The sequence below is a fragment of the Capricornis sumatraensis genome, chromosome 20, assembly GCF_032405125.1.
Source record: "Capricornis sumatraensis isolate serow.1 chromosome 20, serow.2, whole genome shotgun sequence".
In the NCBI taxonomy this organism is placed as follows: Eukaryota; Metazoa; Chordata; class Mammalia; order Artiodactyla; family Bovidae; genus Capricornis; species Capricornis sumatraensis.
The window spans coordinates 1222730-1243957 of NC_091088.1; positions in this window are offsets into that span (position 1 = coordinate 1222730).

Here is a 21228-nt window from a genome sequence, read left to right on the forward strand (position 1 = left end):
GGCCTCTCCTGAGGCCAACAGGGCGGGTCCCTGAGGTTCCCGTCGTAACTCGAGAACACCTGCCGCAACTCGAGAAAATCCAGGAAGTTCTCCCTTCCAGGCGAGATGAGGCCTATTTCCGATGAGGCCTCTGGAGACAAATGACACCTAACCTCTGGAACTTCGAAAGGGTCTTTCACACCCTTGCTGCAACTCAAGAAGTTCACCGCCGTACCCGTCTCCACTCGAGAGGAAGCACGATGGTCCCGCCCACATCCAGAGGAGCCCCGTTTCCCCCTCGTAGCTCGAGATGAGGGATCCTTTACCTGCTTTCAACGGGAAAGAATTCCCGCCGTTCCCGTCGCATCTCAAGAGGAGGCACTCTCAACAGGAAAGGCGAGAGGAACTCCATGGTCGTACCACCATTCCAAGAGTCCCCCAGATGTCTCAGTCCATTCCAGAGGAGCCTCTTTGCCCTGCACTGGCTCATCTTTCACGCCGAGGATCGACTCACACCACGGTGGCACGTGGGACAGCCCTGTGGGAAAGCCTCGAGGGAAAGCCTCGAGGGAAAACCACAGATCCTTTGATCCACGCGACGGGAAGCGTGACATTGCTGCTACAGCCTGGAAGGAAAGCGCACGTGCATGCCCCCACTCGAGACGAGGCCTGACTCCCCTGGGGAGACTCCAGAAGTACCCAAAGATCCATGTCAGCCCCTGAGAGGAATCCTCGGTTCCTGCCCTGACTCCACACAAGGTTTTTGGCCCTGGTATCGACGGGAGAGGAATCCCGAGAGGCCCCCTAGCAACTCGCATGGGGACTGGCCTCTCCTGAGGCCACCAGGGCGGGTCCCTGAGGTCCCCGTCGTAACTCGAGAACACCTGCCGCAACTCGAGAAAATCCAGGAAGTTCTCCCTTCCAGGCGAGATGAGGCCTATTTCCGATGAGGCGTCTGGAGACTAATGACACCTAAACTCTGGAACTTCGAAAGGGTCTTTCACACCCTTGCTGCAACTCAAGAAGTTCACCGCCATACCCGTCTCCACTCGAGAGGAAGCACGATGGTCCCGCCCACATCCAGAGGAGACCCGTTTCCCCCTCGGAGCTCGAGATGAGGGATCCATTCCCTGCTTTCAACGGGAAAGAATTCCCGGCGTTCCCGTCGCATCTCAAGAGGAGGCACTCTCAACAGGAAAGGCGAGAGGAACTCCATGGTCGTACCACCATTCCAAGAGTCCCCCAGATGTCTCAGTCCATTCCAGAGGAGCCTCTTTGCCCTGCACTGGCTCATCTTTCACCCCGAGGATCGACTCACACCACGGTGGCACGTGGGACAGCCCTGTGGGAAAGCCTCGAGGGAAAGCCTCGAGGGAAAACCACAGATCCTTTGATCCACGCGACGGGAAGCGTGACATTGCTGCTACAGCCTGGAAGGAAAGCGCACGTGCATGCCCCCACTCGAGACGAGGCCTGACTCCCCTGGGGAGACTCCACAAGTACCCAAAGATCCATGTCAGCCCCTGAGAGGAATCCTCGGTTCCGGCCCTGACTCCACACAAGGTTTTTGGCCCCGGTATCGACGGGAGAGGAATCCCGAGAGGCCCCCTAGCAACTCGCATGGGGACTGGCCTCTCCTGAGGCCACCAGGGCGGGTCCCTGAGGTCCCCGTCGTAACTCGAGAACACCTGCCGCAACTCGAGAAAATCCAGGAAGTTCTCCCTTCCAGGCGAGATGAGGCCTATTTCCGATGAGGCGTCTGGAGACTAATGACACCTAAACTGTGGAACTTCGAAAGGGTCTTTCACACCCTTGCTGCAACTCAAGAAGTTCACCGCCATACCCGTCTCCACTCGAGAGGAAGCACGATGGTCCCGCCCACATCCAGAGGAGACCCGTTTCCCCCTCGGAGCTCGAGATGAGGGATCCATTCCCTGCTTTCAACGGGAAAGAATTCCCGGCGTTCCCGTCGCATCTCAAGAAGAGGCACTCTCAACAGGAAAGGCGAGAGGAACTCCATGGTCGTACCACCATTCCAAGAGTCCCCCAGATGTCTCAGTCCATTCCAGAGGAGCCTCTTTGCCCTGCACTGGCTCATCTTTCACGCCGAGGATCGACTCACACCACGGTGGCACGTGGGACAGCCCTGTGGGAAAGCCTCGAGGGAAAGCCTCGAGGGAAAACCACAGATCCTTTGATCCACGCGACGGGAAGCGTGACATTGCTGCTACAGCCTGGAAGGAAAGCGCACGTGCATGCCCCCACTCGAGACGAGGCCTGACTCCCCTGGGGAGACTCCAGAAGTACCCAAAGATCCATGTCAGCCCCTGAGAGGAATCCTCGGTTCCGGCCCTGACTCCACACAAGGTTTTTGGCCCCGGTATCGACGGGAGAGGAATCCCAAGAGGCCCCCTAGCAACTCGCATGGGGACTGGCCTCTCCTGAGGCCACCAGGGCGGGTCCCTGAGGTCCCCGTCGTAACTCGAGAACACCTGCCGCAACTCGAGAAAATCCAGGAAGTTCTCCCTTCCAGGCGAGATGAGGCCTATTTCCGATGAGGCGTCTGGAGACCAATGACACCTAAACTCTGGAACTTCGAAAGGGTCTTTCACACCCTTGCTGCAACTCAAGAAGTTCACCGCCGTACCCGTCTCCACTCGAGAGGAAGCACGATGGTCCCGCCCACATCCAGAGGAGACCCGTTTCCCCCTCGGAGCTCGAGATGAGGGATCCATTCCCTGCTTTCAACGGGAAAGAATTCCCGGCGTTCCCGTCACATCTCAAGAGGAGGCACTCTCAACAGGAAAGGCGAGAGGAACTCCATGGTCGTACCACCATTCCAAGAGTCCCCCAGATGTCTCAGTCCATTCCAGAGGAACCTCTTTGCCCTGCACTGGCTCATCTTTCACGCCGAGGATCGAATCACACCACGGTGGCACGTGGGACAGCCCTGTGGTAAAGCCTCAAGGGAAAGCCTCGATTGAAAAGCACAGATCCTTTGATCCACGCGACGGGAAGCGTGACATTCCTGCTACAGCCTGGAAGGAAAGCGCACGTGCATGCCCCCACTCGAGATGAGGCCTGACTCCCCTGGGGAGACTCCAGAGGTACCCCAAGATCCATGTCAGCCCTTGAGAGGAATCCTCGGTTCCGGCCCTGACTCCACACAAGGTTTTTGGCCCCGGTATCGACGGGAGAGGAATCCCGAGAGGCCCCCTAGCACCTCGCATGGGGACTGGCCTTTCCTGAGGCCACCAGGCCGGTCCCTGAGGTCCCCGTCGTAACTGGAGAACACCTGCCGCAACTCGAGAAAATCCAGGAAGTTCTCCCTTCCAGGCGAGATGAGGCCTATTTCCGATGAGGCGTCTGGAGCCTAATGACACGGAACCTCTGGAACTTCGAAAGGGTCTTTCACACCCTTGCTGCAACTCAAGAAGTTCACCGCCATACCCGTGTCGACTCGAGAGGAAGCATGAAGGTCCCGCCCACATCCAGAGGAGCCCCGTTTCCCCCTCGTAGCTCGAGATGAGGGATCCTTTCCCTGCTTTCAACGGGAAAGAATTCCCGGCGTTTCCGTCGCATCTCAAGAGGAGGCACTCTCAACAGGAAAGGCGAGAGGAACTCCATGGTCGTACCACCATTCCAAGAGTCCCCGAGATTTCTCAGTCCATTCCAGAGGAACCTCTTTGACCTGCACTGGCTCATCTTTCACGCCGAGGATCGACTCACACCACGGTGGCACGTGGGACAGCCCTGTGGGAAAGCCTCGAGGGCAAACCACAGATCCTTTGATCCACGCAACGGGAAGCATGACATTGCTGCTACAGACTGGAAGGAAAGCGCACGTGCATGCCCCCACTCGAGATGAGGCCTGACTCCCCTTGGGAGACTCCAGAAGTACCCAAAGATCCATGTCAGCCCCTGAGAGGAATCCTCGGTTCCGGCCCTGACTGCACACAAGGTTTCTGGCCCCGGTATCGACGGGAGAGGAATCCCGAGAGGCCCCCTAGCAACTCGCATGGGGACTGGCCTCTCCTGAGGCCACCAGGGCGGGTCCCTGAGGTCCCCGTCGTAACTCGAGAACACCTGCCACAACTCGAGAAAATCCAGGAAGTTCTCCCTTCCAGGCGAGATGAGGCCTATTTCCGATGAGGCGTCTGGAGACTAATGACACCTAAACTCTGGAACTTCGAAAGGGTCTTTCACACCCTTGCTGCAACTCAAGAAGTTCACCGCCATACCCGTCTCCACTCGAGAGGAAGCACGATGGTCCCGCCCACATCCAGAGGAGACGCGTTTCCCCCTCGGAGCTCGAGATGAGGGATCCATTCCCTGCTTTCAACGGGAAAGAATTCCCGGCGTTCCCGTCGCATCTCAAGAGGAGGCACTCTCAACAGGAAAGGCGAGAGGAACTCCATGGTCGTACCACCATTCCAAGAGTCCCCCAGATGTCTCAGTCCATTCCAGAGGAGCCTCTTTGCCCTGCACTGGCTCATCTTTCACGCCGAGGATCGACTCACACCACGGTGGCACGTGGGACAGCCCTGTGGGAAAGCCTCGAGGGAAAGCCTCGAGGGAAAACCACAGATCCTTTGATCCACGCGACGGGAAGCGTGACATTGCTGCTACAGCCTGGAAGGAAAGCGCACGTGCATGCCCCCACTCGAGACGAGGCCTGACTCCCCTGGGGAGACTCTACAAGTACCCAAAGATCCATGTCAGCCCCTGAGAGGAATCCTCGGTTCCGGCCCTGACTCCACACAAGGTTTTTGGCCCTGGTATCGACGGGAGAGGAATCCCGAGAGGCCCCCTAGCAACTCGCATGGGGACTGGCCTCTCCTGAGGCCACCAGGGCGGGTCCCTGAGGTCCCCGTCGTAACTCGAGAACACCTGCCGCAACTCGAGAAAATCCAGGAAGTTCTCCCTTCCAGGCGAGATGAGGCCTATTTCCGATGAGGCGTCTGGAGACTAATGACACCTAAACTCTGGAACTTCGAAAGGGTCTTTCACACCCTTGCTGCAACTCAAGAAGTTCACCGCCATACCCGTCTCCACTCGAGAGGAAGCACGATGGTCCCGCCCACATCCAGAGGAGACCCGTTTCCCCCTTGGAGCTCGAGATGAGGGATCCATTCCCTGCTTTCAACGGGAAAGAATTCCCGGCGTTCCCGTCGCATCTCAAGAGGAAGCACTCTCAACAGGAAAGGCGAGAGGAACTCAATGGTCGTACCACCATTCCAAGAGTCCCCCAGATGTCTCAGTCCATTCCAGAGGAGCCTCTTTGCCCTGCACTGGCTCATCTTTCACGCCGATGATCGACTCACACCACGGTGGCACGTGGGACAGCCCTGTGGGAAAGCCTCGAGGGAAAACCACAGATCCTTTGATCCACGCGACGGGAAGCGTGACATTGCTGCTACAGCCTGGAAGGAAAGCGCACGTGCATGCCCCCACTCGAGACGAGGCCTGACTCCCCTGGGGAGACTCCACAAGTACCCAAAGATCCATGTCAGCCCCTGAGAGGAATCCTCGGTTCCGGCCCTGACTCCACACAAGGTTTTTGGCCCCGGTATCGACGGAAGAGGAATCCCGTGAGGCCCCCTAGCAACTCGCATGGGGACTGGCCTCTCCTGAGGCCACCAGGGCGGGTCCCTGAGGTCCCCGTCGTAACTCGAGAACACCTGCCGCAACTCGAGAAAATCCAGGAAGTTCTCCCTTCCAGGCGAGATGAGGCCTATTTCCGATGAGGCGTCTGGAGACTAATGACACCTAAACTCTGGAACTTCGAAAGGGTCTTTCACACCCTTGCTGCAACTCAAGAAGTTCACCGCCATACCCGTCTCCACTCGAGAGGAAGCACGATGGTCCCGCCCACATCCAGAGGAGACCCGTTTCCCCCTCGGAGCTCGAGATGAGGGATCCATTCCCTGCTTTCAACGGGAAAGAATTCCCGGCGTTCCCGTCGCATCTCAAGAGGAGGCACTCTCAACAGGAAAGGCGAGAGGAACTCCATGGTCGTACCACCATTCCAAGAGTCCCCCAGATGTCTCAGTCCATTCCAGAGGAGCCTCTTTGCCCTGCACTGGCTCATCTTTCACCCCGAGGATCGACTCACACCACGGTGGCACGTGGGACAGCCCTGTGGGAAAGCCTCGAGGGAAAGCCTCGAGGGAAAACCACAGATCCTTTGATCCACGCGACGGGAAGCGTGACATTGCTGCTACAGCCTGGAAGGAAAGCGCACGTGCATGCCCCCACTCGAGACGAGGCCTGACTCCCCTGGGGAGACTCCACAAGTACCCAAAGATCCATGTCAGCCCCTGAGAGGAATCCTCGGTTCCGGCCCTGACTCCACACAAGGTTTTTGGCCCCGGTATCGACGGAAGAGGAATCCCGTGAGGCCCCCTAGCAACTCGCATGGGGACTGGCCTCTCCTGAGGCCACCAGGGCGGGTCCCTGAGGTCCCCGTCGTAACTCGAGAACACCTGCCGCAACTCGAGAAAATCCAGGAAGTTCTCCCTTCCAGGCGAGATGAGGCCTATTTCCGATGAGGCGTCTGGAGACTAATGACACCTAAACTCTGGAACTTCGAAAGGGTCTTTCACACCCTTGCTGCAACTCAAGAAGTTCACCGCCATACCCGTCTCCACTCGAGAGGAAGCACGATGGTCCCGCCCACATCCAGAGGAGACCCGTTTCCCCCTCGGAGCTCGAGATGAGGGATCCATTCCCTGCTTTCAACGGGAAAGAATTCCCGGCGTTCCCGTCGCATCTCAAGAGGAGGCACTCTCAACAGGAAAGGCGAGAGGAACTCCATGGTCGTACCACCATTCCAAGAGTCCCCCAGATGTCTCAGTCCATTCCAGAGGAGCCTCTTTGCCCTGCACTGGCTCATCTTTCACCCCGAGGATCGACTCACACCACAGTGGCACGTGCGACAGCCCTGTGGGAAAGCCTCGAGGGAAAGCCTCGAGGGAAAACCACAGATCCTTTGATCCACGCGACGGGAAGCGTGACATTGCTGCTACAGCCTGGAAGGAAAGCGCACGTGCATGCCCCCACTCGAGACGAGGCCTGACTCCCCTGGGGAGACTCTACAAGTACCCAAAGATCCATGTCAGCCCCTGAGAGGAATCCTCGGTTCCGGCCCTGACTCCACACAAGGTTTTTGGCCCTGGTATCGACGGGAGAGGAATCCCGAGAGGCCCCCTAGCAACTCGCATGGGGACTGGCCTCTCCTGAGGCCACCAGGGCGGGTCCCTGAGGTCCCCGTCGTAACTCGAGAACACCTGCCGCAACTCGAGAAAATCCAGGAAGTTCTCCCTTCCAGGCGAGATGAGGCCTATTTCCGATGAGGCGTCTGGAGACTAATGACACCTAAACTCTGGAACTTCGAAAGGGTCTTTCACACCCTTGCTGCAACTCAAGAAGTTCACCGCCATACCCGTCTCCACTCGAGAGGAAGCACGATGGTCCCGCCCACATCCAGAGGAGACCCGTTTCCCCCTTGGAGCTCGAGATGAGGGATCCATTCCCTGCTTTCAACGGGAAAGAATTCCCGGCGTTCCCGTCGCATCTCAAGAGGAGGCACTCTCAACAGGAAAGGCGAGAGGAACTCCATGGTCGTACCACCATTCCAAGAGTCCCCCAGATGTCTCAGTCCATTCCAGAGGAGCCTCTTTGCCCTGCACTGGCTCATCTTTCACGCCGATGATCGACTCACACCACGGTGGCACGTGGGACAGCCCTGTGGGAAAGCCTCGAGGGAAAACCACAGATCCTTTGATCCACGCGACGGGAAGCGTGACATTGCTGCTACAGCCTGGAAGGAAAGCGCACGTGCATGCCCCCACTCGAGACGAGGCCTGACTCCCCTGGGGAGACTCCAGAAGTACCCAAAGATCCATGTCAGCCCCTGAGAGGAATCCTCGGTTCCGGCCCTGACTCCACACAAGGTTTTTGGCCCCGGTATCGACGGGAGAGGAATCCCGAGAGGCCCCCTAGCAACTCGCATGGGGACTGGCCTCTCCTGAGGCCAACAGGGCGGGTCCCTGAGGTCCCCGTCGTAACTCGAGAACACCTGCCGCAACTCGAGAAAATCCAGGAAGTTGTCCCTTCCAGGCGAGATGAGGCCTATTTCCGATGAGGCCTCTGGAGACAAATGACACCTAACCTCTGGAACTTCGAAAGGGTCTTTCACACCCTTGCTGCAACTCAAGAAGTTCACCGCCGTACCCGTCTCCACTCGAGAGGAAGCGCGATGGTCCCGCCCACATCCAGAGGAGCCCCGTTTCCCCCTCGTAGCTCGAGATGAGGGATCCTTTCCCTGCTTTCAACGGGAAAGAATTCCCGGCGTTCCCGTCGCATCTCAAGAGGAGGCACTCTCAACAGGAAAGGCGAGAGGAACTCCATGTTCGTACCACCATTCCAAGAGTCCCCCAGATGTCTCAGTCCATTCCAGAGGAGCCTCTTTGCCCTGCACTGGCTCATCTTTCACGCCGAGGATCGACTCACACCACGGTGGCACGTGGGACAGCCCTGTGGGAAAGCCTCGAGGGAAAGCCTCGAGGGAAAACCACAGATCCTTTGATCCACGCGACGGGAAGCGTGACATTGCTGCTACAGCCTGGAAGGAAAGCGCACGTGCATGCCCCCACTCGAGACGAGGCCTGACTCCCCTGGGGAGACTCCACAAGTACCCAAAGATCCATGTCAGCCCCTGAGAGGAATCCTCGGTTCCGGCCCTGACTCCACACAAGGTTTTTGGCCACGGTATCGACGGAAGAGGAATCCCGTGAGGCCCCCTAACAACTCGCATGGGGACTGGCCTCTCCTGAGGCCACCAGGGCGGGTCCCTGAGGTCCCCGTCGTAACTCGAGAACACCTGCCGAAACTCGAGAAAATCCAGGAAGTTCTCCCTTCCAGGCGAGATGAGGCCTATTTCCGATGAGGCGTCTGGAGACTAATGACACCTAAACTCTGGAACTTCGAAAGGGTCTTTCACACCCTTGCTGCAACTCAAGAAGTTCACCGCCATACCCGTCTCCACTCGAGAGGAAACACGATGGTCCCGCCCACATCCAGAGGAGACCCGTTTCCCCCTCGGAGCTCGAGATGAGGGATCCATTCCCTGCTTTCAACGGGAAAGAATTCCCGGCGTTCCCGTCGCATCTCAAGAGGAGGCACTCTCAACAGGAAAGGCGAGAGGAACTCCATGGTCGTACCACCATTCCAAGAGTCCCCCAGATGTCTCAGTCCATTCCAGAGGAGCCTCTTTGCCCTGCACTGGCTCATCTTTCACGCCGAGGATCGACTCACACCACGGTGGCACGTGGGACAGCCCTGTGGGAAAGCCTCGAGGGAAAGCCTCGAGGGAAAACCACAGATCCTTTGATCCACGCGACGGGAAGCGTGACATTGCTGCTACAGCCTGGAAGGAAAGCGCACGTGCATGCCCCCACTCGAGACGAGGCCTGACTCCCCTGGGGAGACTCCACAAGTACCCAAAGATCCATGTCAGCCCCTGAGAGGAATCCTCGGTTCCGGCCCTGACTCCACACAAGGTTTTTGGCCCTGGTATCGACGGGAGAGGAATCCCGAGAGGCCCCCTAGCAACTCGCATGGGGACTGGCCTCTCCTGAGGCCACCAGGGCGGGTCCCTGTGGTCCCCGTCGTAACTCGAGAACACCTGCCGCAACTCGAGAAAATCCAGGAAGTTCTCCCTTCCAGGCGAGATGAGGCCTATTTCCGATGAGGCGTCTGGAGACTAATGACACCTAAACTCTGGAACTTCGAAAGGGTCTTTCACACCCTTGCTGCAACTCAAGAAGTTCACCGCCATACCCGTCTCCACTCGAGAGGAAGCACGATGGTCCCGCCCACATCCAGAGGAGACCCGTTTCCCCCTCGGAGCTCGAGATGAGGGATCCATTCCCTGCTTTCAACGGGAAAGAATTCCCGGCGTTCCCGTCGCATCTCAAGAGGAGGCACTCTCAACAGGAAAGGCGAGAGGAACTCCATGGTCGTACCACCATTCCAAGAGTCCCCCAGATGTCTCAGTCCATTCCAGAGGAGCCTCTTTGCCCTGCACTGGCTCATCTTTCACCCCGAGGATCGACTCACACCACGGTGGCACGTGGGACAGCCCTGTGGGAAAGCCTCGAGGGAAAGCCTCGAGGGAAAACCACAGATCCTTTGATCCACGCGACGGGAAGCGTGACATTGCTGCTACAGCCTGGAAGGAAAGCGCACGTGCATGCCCCCACTCGAGACGAGGCCTGACTCCCCTGGGGAGACTCCACAAGTACCCAAAGATCCATGTCAGCCCCTGAGAGGAATCCTCGGTTCCGGCCCTGACTCCACACAAGGTTTTTGGCCCCGGTATCGACGGGAGAGGAATCCCGAGAGGCCCCCTAGCAACTCGCATGGGGACTGGCCTCTCCTGAGGCCACCAGGGCGGGTCCCTGAGGTCCCCGTCGTAACTCGAGAACACCTGCCGCAACTCGAGAAAATCCAGGAAGTTCTCCCTTCCAGGCGAGATGAGGCCTATTTCCGATGAGGCCTCTGGAGACAAATGACACCTAACCTCTGGAACTTCGAAAGGGTCTTTCACACCCTTGCTGCAACTCAAGAAGTTCACCGCCATACCCGTCTCCACTCGAGAGGAAGCACGATGGTCCCGCCCACATCCAGAGGAGCCCCGTTTCCCCCTCGTAACTCGAGATGAGGGATCCTTTCCCTGCTTTCAACGGGAAAGAATTCCCGGCGTTCCCGTCGCATCTCAAGAGGAGGCACTCTCAACAGGAAAGGCGAGAGGAACTCCATGGTCGTACCACCATTCCAAGAGTCCCCCAGATGTCTCAGTCCATTCCAGAGGAGCCTCTTTGCCCTGCACTGGCTCATCTTTCACGCCGAGGATCGACTCACACCACGGTGGCACGTGGGACAGCCCTGTGGGAAAGCCTCGAGGGAAAGCCTCGAGGGAAAACCACAGATCCTTTGATCCACGCGACGGGAAGCGTGACATTGCTGCTACAGCCTGGAAGGAAAGCGCACGTGCATGCCGCCACTCGAGACGAGGCCTGACTCCCCTGGGGAGACTCCACAAGTACCCAAAGATCCATGTCAGCCCCTGAGAGGAATCCTCGGTTCTGGCCCTGACTCCACACAAGGTTTTTGGCCCCGGTTTCGACGGGAGAGGAATCCCGAGAGGCCCCCTAGCAACTCGCATGGGGACTGGCCTCTCCTGAGGCCACCAGGGCGGGTCCCTGAGGTCCCCGTCGTAACTCGAGAACACCTGCCGCAACTCGAGAAAATCCAGGAAGTTCTCCCTTCCAGGCGAGATGAGGCCTATTTCCGATGAGGCGTCTGGAGACTAATGACACCTAAACTCTGGAACTTCGAAAGGGTCTTTCACACCCTTGCTGCAACTCAAGAAGTTCACCGCCATACCCGTCTCCACTCGAGAGGAAGCACGATGGTCCCGCCCACATCCAGAGGAGACCCGTTTCCCCCTCGGAGCTTGAGATGAGGGATCCATTCCCTGCTTTCAACGGGAAAGAATTCCCGGCGTTCCCGTCGCATCTCAAGAGGAGGCACTCTCAACAGGAAAGGCGAGAGGAACTCCATGGTCGTACCACCATTCCAAGAGTCCCCCAGATGTCTCAGTCCATTCCAGAGGAGCCTCTTTGCCCTGCACTGGCTCATCTTTCACGCCGAGGATCGACTCACACCACGGTGGCACGTGGGACAGCCCTGTGGGAAAGCCTCGAGGGAAAGCCTCGAGGGAAAACCACAGATCCTTTGATCCACGCGACGGGAAGCGTGACATTGCTGCTACAGCCTGGAAGGAAAGCGCACGTGCATGCCCCCACTCGAGACGAGGCCTGACTCCCCTGGGGAGACTCTACAAGTTCCCAAAGATCCATGTCAGCCCCTGAGAGGAATCCTCGGTTCCGGCCCTGACTCCACACAAGGTTTTTGGCCCCGGTATCGACGGGAGAGGAATCCCGAGAGGCCCCCTAGCAACTCGCATGGGGACTGGCCTCTCCTGAGGCCACCAGGGCGGGTCCCTGAGGTCCCCGTCGTAACTCGAGAACACCTGCCGCAACTCGAGAAAATCCAGGAAGTTCTCCCTTCCAGGCGAGATGAGGCCTATTTCCGATGAGGCGTCTGGAGACTAATGACACCTAAACTCTGGAACTTCGAAAGGGTCTTTCACACCCTTGCTGCAACTCAAGAAGTTCACCGCCATACCCGTCTCCACTCGAGAGGAAGCACGATGGTCCCGCCCACATCCAGAGGAGACCCGTTTCCCCCTCGGAGCTCGAGATGAGGGATCCATTCCCTGCTTTCAACGGGAAAGAATTCCCGGCGTTCCCGTCGCATCTCAAGAGGAGGCACTCTCAACAGGAAAGGCGAGAGGAACTCCATGGTCGTACCACCATTCCAAGAGTCCCCCAGATGTCTCAGTCCATTCCAGAGGAGCCTCTTTGCCCTGCACTGGCTCATCTTTCACGCCGAGGATCGACTCACACCACGGTGGCACGTGGGACAGCCCTGTGGGAAAGCCTCGAGGGAAAGCCTCGAGGGAAAACCACAGATCCTTTGATCCACGCGACGGGAAGCGTGACATTGCTGCTACAGCCTGGAAGGAAAGCGCACGTGCATGCCCCCACTCGAGACGAGGCCTGACTCCCCTGGGGAGACTCCAGAAGTACCCAAAGATCCATGTCAGCCCCTGAGAGGAATCCTCGGTTCCGGCCCTGACTCCACACAAGGTTTTTGGCCCTGGTATCGACGGGAGAGGAATCCCGAGAGGCCCCCTAGCAACTCGCATGGGGACTGGCCTCTCCTGATGCCACCAGGGCGGGTCCCTGAGGTCCCCGTCGTAACTCGAGAACACCTGCCGCAACTCGAGAAAATCCAGGAAGTTCTCCCTTCCAGGCGAGATGAGGCCTATTTCCGATGAGGCGTCTGGAGACTAATGACACCTAAACTCTGGAACTTCGAAAGGGTCTTTCACACCCTTGCTGCAACTCAAGAAGTTCACCGCCATACCCGTCTCCACTCGAGAGGAAGCACGATGGTCCCGCCCACATCCAGAGGAGACCCGTTTCCCCCTTGGAGCTCGAGATGAGGGATCCATTCCCTGCTTTCAACGGGAAAGAATTCCCGGCGTTCCCGTCGCATCTCAAGAGGAGGCACTCTCAACAGGAAAGGCGAGAGGAACTCCATGGTCGTACCACCATTCCAAGAGTCCCCCAGATGTCTCAGTCCATTCCAGAGGAGCCTCTTTGCCCTGCACTGGCTCATCTTTCACGCCGATGATCGACTCACACCACGGTGGCACGTGGGGACAGCCCTGTGGGAAAGCCTCGAGGGAAAGCCTCGAGGGAAAACCACAGATCCTTTGATCCACGCGACGGGAAGCGTGACATTGCTGCTACAGCCTGGAAGGAAAGCGCACGTGCATGCCCCCACTCGAGACGAGGCCTGACTCCCCTGGGGAGACTCCACAAGTACCCAAAGATCCATGTCAGCCCCTGAGAGGAATCCTCGGTTCCGGCCCTGACTCCACACAAGGTTTTTGGCCCCGGTTTCGACGGGAGAGGAATCCCGAGAGGCCCCCTAGCAACTCGCATGGGGACTGGCCTCTCCTGAGGCCAACAGGGCGGGTCCCTGAGGTCCCCGTCGTAACTCGAGAACACCTGCCGCAACTCGAGAAAATCCAGAAAGTTCTCCCTTCCAGGCGAGATGAGGCCTATTTCCGATGAGGCCTCTGGAGACAAATGACACCTAACCTCTGGAACTTCGAAAGGGTCTTTCACACCCTTGCTGCAACTCAAGAAGTTCACCGCCGTACCCGTCTCCACTCGAGAGGAAGCACGATGGTCCCGCCCACATCCAGAGGAGACCCGTTTCCCCCTCGGAGCTCGAGATGAGGGATCCATTCCCTGCTTTCAACGGGAAAGAATTCCCGGCGTTCCCGTCACATCTCAAGAGGAGGCACTCTCAACAGGAAAGGCGAGAGGAACTCCATGGTCGTACCACCATTCCAAGAGTCCCCCAGATGTCTCAGTCCATTCCAGAGGAACCTCTTTGCCCTGCACTGGCTCATCTTTCACGCCGAGGATCGAATCACACCACGGTGGCACGTGGGACAGCCCTGTGGTAAAGCCTCAAGGGAAAGCCTCGATTGAAAAGCACAGATCCTTTGATCCACGTGACGGGAAGCGTGACATTGCTGCTACAGCCTGGAAGGAAAGCGCACGTGCATGCCCCCACTCGAGATGAGGCCTGACTCCCCTGGGGAGACTCCAGAGGTACCCCAAGATCCATGTTAGCCCTTGAGAGGAATCCTCGGTTTCGGCCCTGACTCCACACAAGGTTTTTGGCCCCGGTATCGACGGGAGAGGAATCCCGAGAGGCCCCCTTGCACCTCGCATGGGGACTGGCCTTTCCTGAGGCCACCAGGCCGGTCCCTGAGGTCCCCGTCGTAACTGGAGAACACCTGCCGCAACTCGAGAAAATCCAGGAAGTTCTCCCTTCCAGGCGAGATGAGGCCTATTTCCGATGAGGCGTCTGGAGACTAATGACACCTAACCTCTGGAACTTCGAAAGGGTCTTTCACACCCTTGCTGCAACTCAAGTAGTTCACCGCCATACCCGTGTCGACTCGAGAGGAAGAATGATGGTCCCGCCCACATCCAGAGGAGCCCCGTTTCCCCATCGTAGCTCGAGATGAGGGATCCTTTCCCTGCTTTCAACAGGAAAGAATTCCCGGCGTTCCCATCGCATCTCAAGAGGAGGCACTCTCAACAGGAAAGGCGAGAGGAACTGCATGGTCGTACCACCATTTCAAGAGTCCCCCAGATGTCTCAGTCCATTCCAGAGGAACCTCTTTGCCCTGAACTGGCTCATCTTTCATGCCGAGGATCGAATCACACCACGTTGGCACGTGGGAGAGCCCTGTGGGAAAGCCTCAAGGGAAAGCCTCGAGGGAAAACCACAGATCCTTTGATCCACGTGACGGGAAGCGTGACATTGCTGCTTCAGCCTGGAAGGATAGCGCACGTGCATGCCACCACTCGAGACGAGGCCTGACTCCCCTGGGGAGACTCCACAAGTACCCAAAGATCCATGTCAGCCCCTGAGAGGAATGCTCGGTTCCGGCCCTGACTCCACACAAGGTTTTTGGCCCCTGTATCGACGGGAGAGGAATCCCGAGAGGCCCCATAGCAAATCGCATGGGGACTGGCCTCTCCTGAGGCCACCAGGGCGGGTCCCTGAGGTCCCGGTCTTAACTCGAGAACACCTGCCGCAACTCGAGAAAATCCAGGAAGTTCTCCCTTCCAGGCGAGATGAGGCCTATTTCCGATGAGGCGTCTGGAGACTAATGACACCTAACCTCTGGAACTTCGAAAGGGTCTTTCACACCCTTGCTGCAACTCAAGAAGTTCACCGCCATACCCGTCTCCACTCGAGAGGAAGCACGATGGTCCCGCCCACATCCAGAGGAGCCCCGTTTCCCCCTCGGAGCTCGAGATGTGGGATCCTTTCCCTGCTTTCAACGGGAAAGAATTCCCGGCGTTCCCGTCGCATCTCAAGAGGAGGCACTCTCAACAGGAAAGGCGAGAGGAACTCCATGGTCGTACCACCATTCCAAGAGTCCCCCAGATGTCTCAGTCCATTCCAGAGGAACCTCTTTGCCCTGCACTGGCTCATCTTTCACGACGAGGATCGACTCAAACCACGGTGGCACGTGGGACAGCCCTGTGTAAAAGCCTCGAGGGAAAGCCTCCAGGGAAAACCACAGATCCTTTGATCCACGCGACGGGAAGCATGACATTGCTGCTACAGCCTGGAAGGAAAGCGCACGTGCATGCCCCCACTCGAGACGAGGCCTGACTCCCCTGGGGAGACTCCAGAAGTACCCAAAGATACATGTCAGCCCCTGAGAGGAATCCTCGGTTCCGGCCCTGACTCCACACAAGGTTTTTGGCCCCGGTATCGACGGGAGAGGAATCCCGAGAGGCCCCCTAGCACCTCGCATGGGGACTGGCCTTTCCATAGGCCACCAGGCCGGTCCCTGAGGTCCCCGTCGTAACTGGAGAACACCTGCCGCAACTCGAGAAAATCCAGGAAGTTCTCCCTTCCAGGCGAGATGAGGCCTATTTCCGATGAGGCGTCTGGACACTAATGACACCTTAGCTCTCGAACTTCGAAAGGGTCTTTCACACCCTTGCTGCAACTCAAGAAGTTCACCGCCATACCCGTTTCGACTCGAGAGGAAGCATGATGGTCCCGCCCACATCTAGAGGAGCCCCGTTTCCCCCTCGTAGCTCGAGATGAGGGATCCTTTCCCTGCTTTCAACGGGAAAGAATTCCCGGCGTTCCCGTCGCATCTCAAGAGGAGGCACTCTCAACAGGAAAGGCGAGAGGAACTCCATGGTCGTACCACCATTCCAAGAGTCCCCCAGATGTCTCAGTCCACTCCAGAGGAACCTCTTTGCCCTGCACTGGCTCATCTTTCACGACGAGGATCGACTCACACCACGGTGTCACGTGGGACAGCCCTGTGGGAAAGCCTCAAGGGAAAGCCTCGATTGAAAACCACAGATCCTTTGATCCACGCGACGGGAAGCGTGACATTGCTGCTACAGCCTGGATGGAAAGCGCACGTGCATGCCCCCACTCGAGACGAGGCCTGACTCCCATCGGGTACTCCAGAAAGACCCAAAGATCCATGTCAGCCCCTGAGAGTAATCCTCGGTTCCGGCCCTGAATCCACACAAGGTTTTTGGCCCCGGTATCGAAGGGAGAGGAATCCCGAGAGGCCCCCTAGCAACTCGCTAGGGGTCTGGCCTCTCCTGAGGCCACCAGGGCGGGTCGCTGAGGTCCCCGTCGTAACTCGAGAACACCTGCCACAACTCGAGAAAATCCAGGAAGTTCTCCCTTCCAGGCGAGATGAGGCCTATTTCCGATGAGGCGTCTGGAGACTAATGACACCTAACCTCTGGAACTTCGAAAGGGTCTTTCACACCCTTGCTGCAACTAAAGAATTTCACCCCCATACCCGTCTCCACTCGAGAGGAAGCACGATGGTCCCGCCCACATCCAGAGGAGCCCCGTTTCCTCCTCGTAGCTCGAGATGAGGGATCCTTTCCCTGCTTTCAACGGGAAAGAATTCCCGGTGATCCCGTCGCATCTCAAGAGGAGGCACTCTCAACAGGAAAGGCGAGAGGAACTCCATGGTCGTACCACCATTCCAAGAGTCCCCCAGATGTCTCAGTCCATTCCAGAGGAACCTCTTTGCCCTGCACTGGCTCATCTTTCACGCCGAGGATCGACTCACACCACGGTGGCACGTGGGACAGCCCTGTGGGAAAGCCTCGAGGGAAAGCCTCGAGGGAAAACCACAGATCCTTTGATCCACGCGACGGGAAGCGTGACATTGCTGCTACAGCCTGGAAGGAAAGCGCACGTGCATGCCCCCACTCGAGACGAGGCCTGACTCCCCTGGGGAGACTCCAGAAGTACCCAAAGATCCATGTCAGCCCCTGAGAGGAATCCTCGGTTCCGGCCCTGATTCCACACAAGGTTTTTGGCCCCAGTATCGACGGGAGAGGAATCCCGATAGGCCCCTAGCAAATCGCATGGGGACTGGCCTCTCCTGAGGCCACCAGGGCGGGTCCCTGAGGTCCCCGTCTTAACTCGAGAACACCTGCCGCAACTCGAGAAAAACCAGGAAGTTCTCCCTTCCAGGCGAGATGAGGCCTCTTTCCGATGAGGCGTCTGGAGACTAATGACACCTAACCTCTGGAACTTCGAAAGGGTCTTTCACACCCTTGCTGCAACTCAAGAAGTTCACCGCCATACCCGTCTCCACTCGAGAGGAAGCACGATGGTCCCGCCCACATCCAGAGGAGCCCCGTTTCCCCCTCGTAGCTCGAGATGAGGGATCCTTTCCCTGCTTTCAACGGGAAAGAATTCCCGGTGATCCCGTCGCATCTCAAGAGGAGGCACTCTCAACAGGAAAGGCGAGAGGAACTCCATGGTCGTACCACCATTCCAAGAGTCCCCCAGATGTTTCAGTCCATTCCAGAGGAACCTCTTTGCCCTGCACTGGCTCATCTTTCACGCCGAGGATCGACTCACACCACGGTGGCACGTGGGACAGCCCTGTGGGAAAGCCTCGAGGGAAAGCCTCGAGGGAAAACCACAGATCCTTTGATCCACGCGACGGGAAGCGTGACATTGCTGCTACAGTCTGGAAGGAAAGCGCACGTGCATGCCCCCACTCGAGACGAGGCCTGACTACCCTGGGGAGACTTCAGAAGTACCCAAAGATCCATGTCAGCCCTTGAGAGGAATCCTCGGTTCCGGCCCTGACTCCACACAAGGTTTTTGGCCCCGGTATCGACGGGAGAGGAATCCCGAGAGGCCCCCTAGCAACTCGCATGTGGTCTGGCCTCTCCTGAGGCCACCAGGGCGGGTCCTTGAGGTCCCCGTCGTAACTCGAGAACACCTGCCACAACTCGAGAAAATCCAGGAAGTTCTCCCTTCCAGGCGAGATGAGGCCTATTTCCGATGAGGCGTCTGGAGACTAATGACACCTAACCTCTGGAACTTCGAAAGGGTCTTTCACACCCTTGCTGCAACTCAAGAAGTTCACCGCCATACCTGTCTCCACTCGAGAGGAAGCACGATGGTCCGGCCCACATCCAGAGGAGCCCCGTTTCCCCCTCGTAGCTCGAGATGAGGGATCCTTTCCCTGCTTTCAACGGGAAAGAATTCCCGTTGTTCCCGTCGCATCTCAAGAGGAGGCACTCTCAGCAGGAGAGGCGAGAGGAACTCCATGGTCGTACCACCATGCCAAGAGTCCCCCAGATATCTCAGTACATTCCAGAAGAACCTCTTTGCCCTGCAGTGGCTCATCTTTCAGGCCGAGGATCGACTCACACCACGGTGGCACGTGGGACAGCCCTGTGGGAAAGCCTTGAGGGAAAGCCTCGAGGGAAAACCACAGATCCTTTGATCCACGCGACGGGAAGAGTGACATCGCTGCTACAGCCTGGAAGGCAAGCACACGTGCATGCCCCCACTCGAGAGGAGGCCTGACGCCCCTGGCGAGACTCCAGGAGTACCCAAAGATCCATGTCAGCACCTGAGAGGAATCCTCGGTTCCGGCCCTTACTCCACACAAGGTTTTTATCCCTGGTATCGATGGGAGAGGAATCCCGAGAGGACCCCTAGCAACTCGCTTGGGGACTGGCCTCTCCTGAGGCCACCAGGGCGGGTCCCTGAGGTCCTCGTCGTAACTCGAGAACACCTGCCGCAACTCGAGAAAATCCAGGAAGTTCTCCGTTCCAGGCGAGATGAAGCCTATTTCCGATGAGGGGTCTGGAGACTAATGACACCTAACCTCTGGAAATTCGAAAGGGTCTTTCACACCCTTGCTGCAACTCAAGATGTTCACCGCCATACCCGTCTCCACTCGAGAGGAAGCACGTTGGTCCCGCCCACATCCAGAGGAGCCCCGTTTACCCCTCGTAGCTCGAGATGAGGGATCCTTTCCCTGCATTCAACAGGAAAGAATTCCCGGCGTTCCCATCGCATCTCAAGAGGAGGCACTCTCGACAGGAAAGTCGAGAGGAACTCCATGGTCGTACCACCATGCCAAGAGTCCCCCACATGTCTCAGTCCATTCCATAGGATCCTCTTTGCCCTGCACTGGCTCATCTTTCACGCCTAGGATCGACTCACACCACGGTGGCACGTGGGACAGCCATGTGGGAAAGCCTCGAGGGAAAGCCTCGAGGGAAAACCACAGATCCTTTGATCCACGCCACGGGAAGCGTGACATTGCTGCTACAGCCTGGAAGGAAAGCGCACGTGCATGCCCCCACTCGAGACGAGGCCTGACTCCCCTGGGGAGACTCCAGAAGTACCCAAAGATCCATGTCAGCCCCTGAGAGGAATCCTCGGTTCCGGCCCTGAATCCACACAAAGATTTTGGCCCCGGTATCGACAGGAGAGGAATCCCGAGAGGCCCGATAGCAACTCGCATGGGGACTGGCCTTTCCTGAGGCCACCAGGGCGGGTCCCTGATGTCACCGTCGTAACTCGAGAACACCTGACGCAACTCGAGAAAATCCACGAAGTTCTCCCTTCCAGGAGAGATGAAGCCTATTTCCGATGAGGGGTCTGGAGACTAATGACACCTAACCTCTGGAACTTCGAAAGGGTCTTTCACACCCTTGCTGCAACTCAAGAAGTTCACCGCCATACCCGTGTCCACTCGAGAGGAAGCACGATGGTCCCGCCCACATCCAGAGGAGCCCCATTTCCCCCTCGTAGCTCGTGATGAGGGATCCTTTCCCTGCTTTCAACGGGAAAGAATTCCCGGCGTTCCCGTCGCATCTCAAGTGGAGGCACTCTCAACAGGAAAGGGGAGAGGAACTCCATGGTCGTAACACGATGCCAAGAGTCCCCCAGATGTCTCAGTCCATTCCCGAGGAACCTCTTTGCCCTGCACTGGCTCATCTTTCACGCCGAGGATCGACTCACATCACGGTGGCACGTGGGACAGGCATGTGGGATAGCCTCGAGGGAAAGCCTCGAGGGAAAACCACAGATCCTTTGATCCACGCGACGGGAAGCGTGACATTGCTGCTACAGCCTGGAAGGCAAGCACACGTGCATGCCCCCACTCGAGACGAGGCCTGACGCCCCTGGCGAGACTCCAGGAGTACCCAAAGATCCATGTCAGCCCCTGAGAGGAATCCTCGGTTCCGGCCCTTACTCCACTCAAGGGTTTTGTCCCTGGTATCGACGGGAGAGGAATCCCGAGAGGACCCCTAGCAACTCGCTTGGGGACTGGCCTCTCCTGAGGCCACCAGGGCGGGTCCCTGAGGTCCCCGTCGTAACTCGAGAACACCTGCCGCAACTCGAGAAAATCCAGGAAGTTCTCCCTTCCAGGCGAGATGAGGCCTATTTCCGATGAGGCGTCTGGAGACTAATGACACCTAACCTCTGGAACTTCGAAAGGGTCTTTCACACCCTTGCTGCAACTCAAGAAGTTCACCGCCATACCCGTCTCCACTCGAGAGGAAGCACGATGGTCCCGCCCACATCCAGAGGAGCCCCGTTTCCCCCTCGTAGCTCGAGATGAGGGATCCTTTCCCTGCTTTCAACGGGAAAGAATTCCCGGCGTTCCCGTCGCATCTCAAGAGGAGGCACTCTCGA